Source organism: Magallana gigas, chromosome 6 (genome assembly GCF_963853765.1).
Source record: "Magallana gigas chromosome 6, xbMagGiga1.1, whole genome shotgun sequence".
NCBI lineage: Eukaryota > Metazoa > Mollusca > Bivalvia > Ostreida > Ostreidae > Magallana > Magallana gigas.
The window spans coordinates 19,799,693-19,803,942 of NC_088858.1; positions in this window are offsets into that span (position 1 = coordinate 19,799,693).

The following is a 4,250-nucleotide window of genomic DNA, read 5'->3' on the forward strand; positions in this document are numbered from 1 at the left end:
ACGTTGACTTAATTGAAATATAGTTCAGATATGCATTTGTTTACTCGTATATATATTCACTTGATTTGGAATTTGCCTTTAGGATACAGACCATCCCGGAAAGCTGAGAAAAGAAAATTCAAATTTATTCAAGTTATGTTTTGCTTGAATGTGCGTCGATAGAAAGATGTTATTGTTAAGTTATGATTTACCGGTTTAAATATCAATATTGGTATTTTACTAACATTTGAGGCACCAAATTTTCAATATGCAATCAAAGAAGTTCAAAATCATGACGAATTCTATGTTGTAATACTGTGGTTTCATCAATATTCGTTGAATACCAATTTTCGTGGATTTCGTTTTTAAGTTTATCCATGAAATTAAATGTTCATTGAAGTGCAGTTTCTACTATAAATTTGTATTGAAAGGATCATTGGCCACGAATTTACGTATCCTTGAACATATGACTTTCACTTTATCCACGAAAATTGATACCCTTGAATATTAATGAAACCACAGTATGCTGAACGTCCATAGAAGATAGAATGCGGCCATTGCGGGTCACGTGATAGATGTCACATTACACCTTAAAACGTGTAATCTGTTAAGTGCAGTGACAGAACGGTCACTTCTTTGCAGTGACCATTAAACAAAAAACAATGAATTTGTCAGCGGAAGAGACATCCGGTATTAGTAGCTGTCAATTTCTTTTGCAAGTGACACCGACACCTCTGCGACATATTTGATATCGATATGCGGCAGACGACAAAGTTTTTACCGCCTATCGCGTGTAGTTTTTTGCACGTTAAGTCGAAACATTTGACAGCAGGTGCTTTTTATAGATATGGTTATTAAATAAAACAAATTGGCAATCAATGCATTACTTTTACATACGAAATGGAAATGCGCCTGTCTAAAATTATGCTGCCTTGATGTGACAAAATCACTGATTTGCTACGTCATTGATGATATGGAAGTTACGTACTGTTTTAATTAAACCTAATTTTGATTCATCATAATTCATTTTAAACATCGGACCTTTAACCGTTCGCGTTTTTGATATTCCCAAAGTTTACGTAATAGTTAACAAGTCAAAACACATGTACTGATATAAACTTGCAGTTCAATGAAAAGATAAGTTAATTTTAGGATAATATTCAATAAAGAACGGGTACAGGTATTGTCCCGTGTTAGGTAATTCTCAGATATGATTTCTTTTGAACCGCATTCCCAGCTGGACTCTGTATTAAAGACTTTGTTGACACTTGTCAATTTCACTCAAACTTTGACAAATATACAAGGCCACGGAACCCTTACCTACCAAACACTATTTTTAATTGAAAGTATTTATACCTTTCAATGTTTGAAGTATAGAGAGTCTTGAGTCTTTACAAACAAATATTTGGGATAGTAGAAATGAAAAATGTAATTAACATTGGGACAAAAATATCCCGATTTAAAAGATGAACAAAAAGAAATAGTCAATGAAAAGGAGTGAAAAATCTGAAGAACTCTCGGTGGATGTCTGAGACGGGATCGCTGTGAAAATCCTGACCCACTTCATACCCGGAAAAATACCCTCTTCTGAAGTTGTTCAAAACCCTACCCATTGAGACTAGTGTGTAAGTTCGATCTTTGTTGGCCGCTTAAGTACACAATCACACGATTTGCTGGTTAGGTATCTCAATTAGAAGTTGGTAATACGAAGGGAAAAATTCCCTCTCAAGTGGATTTACTAACACCCTGCTATTGTGAGAGGTATCCAGCTTTTCAGACTATTTCTATTGTATTCACACCTGTACAGTTCGGCTTTATAAGTCGCCATTTTAAGGATTTTCTTCTCTCGCTTTATTCACAGTACGTGTAAATTCCCATTTAAGCATGATCTCATTGCATATATGTCATTTGATTAACCTTCACCTATCCGAGGGACACATTTAATGAATTCTTAATCAGATATGGGCATAAAAATTTCATATTTGCTAGTTTTAATTACACGATCTTCCGAATATGACTATCTAATCATAAGAAAGAGGTTTTTGGACAGAACTAGGCACCAACAATAAAAGTTGTCAAAACAATCATATTCATAGGCAAGCGGGCGAAAAATATGTTTCATTTAAATATCCGAGAGCGATTACACAATATCATTGGCATCAAATTTGATCCTCATTAAAGGGAAATTATATACTAATGGAAACACCTGCATGTATTGTATAGGAATCGACACGGGTTTTAGTGTTTGTGAGAATTTAGAGTGAATTAATTTTAATAATATTGCACAATATATCCCCAGAAACGTGTTGCTTGCATTTCTTTGAGGATACCGACTTCTTTAAAAGTACAGGGACTGATAGTATTAAAAATTTAATTACTGGTGAGAAACATCTGTTGCGTACTAGCCTCTTGTTATTTTCGACCCCAAGGTGTTGTTTCAAGGGTGGAAGTAAAAATAGTGTTTGAATCAACTATATATCATCTATGAGCAATAGCCCTTCTTTCTTCCCCCTTGAATATGTTTGTAAATTCTTATCTTCAACACCTTAGCTGATCGATTTTAATTATAAATGTTTCCCCAAGTCTATATTGCATAACGCCTTCCAAGCCCGCAGACACTTTGAGTCGAGAAACTCTCCAAATCTTCTTAAAAACTTCTCTAACGAGCCAACAACAGGTGTCGCAAGATGAAAAGGCAGAAAATCGGATAAAATTGGGCTCCGGACACATGTATTGTGAAGAAAAACATTAATTAATTCTCTCCAGGTGTGAAACAGGTGCGAATTTTGGCACAACTCAAAGTAAATCCTTATTTGATGATAGCAGGCGATTTGTTTGCATTTTGGAAGCCGCGATATTACCGTGCCTCTCAATCCAAGTTTGTTTGACAGAAAATAGATTATTCACAGTTTCTAGTCGGTTTTATTACCTAGAATGCTGTTTTTTGATAAGCGACACAAGCATTCGTATTGTAGAAACGGCATGCTCTACCCTAGCTTAGGAATGAAAATCGATACTGTACCCCAAAAAACCCAAACACAACACCCTTGCCATCCCGTTAAAGTTTTTATGTAAATCTTAGTTACTTGCAAAGTTTTAAAGCTAGAAAACATTAACATATTAATAAATTTTGAATTATAGTTTTTTTTTTTCAAATTACTAGTACAACACGCATATGTTAGCATATAACTATAAAGTGTGTTCAATATTCTGCTGGGTTTTTTTTCTTTGATAGAGAGAAAGAAAAGACAAACAAACAAACAGAGAGAGAGAGAGAGAGAGAGAGATTGAGATTTTTCTTTGACTTAGTAACGAATGAATTTTTGACGAAATCTATGGGATTAAAAACCATTGATCTCCGTCTATGTGTTCAAAATCAAAGATATCTCCACAGAAAACAGAAGTTTATGAAAAAATATTTGTATAATATTATTGATGTTGAGATTTAGGTATTACATGGAAGTACGATCAGTTAGCCTGGGAGCCGAATGCTTGGTTAATAAGTGGATGATGATTCCCTATAAAATACACAACATATATTCCCCCCTTCCCCTTTTTTTACACTCTCAGTATACATTTACGATGTTAATTGGGACTGTATTTCTATAAATATTATAAATAAAAATGTAGCCGCAACAGCATCACTCTCAGCGAGGTTTAGTTTTTTTTAAATTTAAATTTACATGAAAATGTTCTTTAAAAAACAAACTTACTTTAAATTTTCCAATTATTTTTAAAAATCTTAATCGTAGTGTTCTTAACAAAAATTTAGATTATTGATAATCAAAATTTGTACATGACAACTGGTTTGTCATGTACAAATTTTGATTATCAATAATCTGAATGGTAAAGGACAGTAGTTTTTGCTGGATAAGTATACAGTGTAACCAATACAAACAGAGACCCGATTAAACCAAATAACAGATATGTCATAATTATATTCGACTACATTTGTATACATTTATGTGTACTATTTATCCAACGCATTTCAACAAACGACTGATATATATTTTGGAGTGGGGCTTGCAAAGGATATTCTAAATAATGGTTTTAACATGTCCATCGTAATAAATATGAGTTTTGCATTCTTTATATACAAACAGCTGTTTAAACTGTGCCAGGTTAACTCAAAATAAATTATTTCCCTTAATTTTCGAATCTCGTGCATTCTAAAGTAAATTGCACTGCACTACACAGCTCTGCACTACACTACACTACACTACTCTACACTACACTTCTCTATACTGCACTACATTACACTACACTGAACT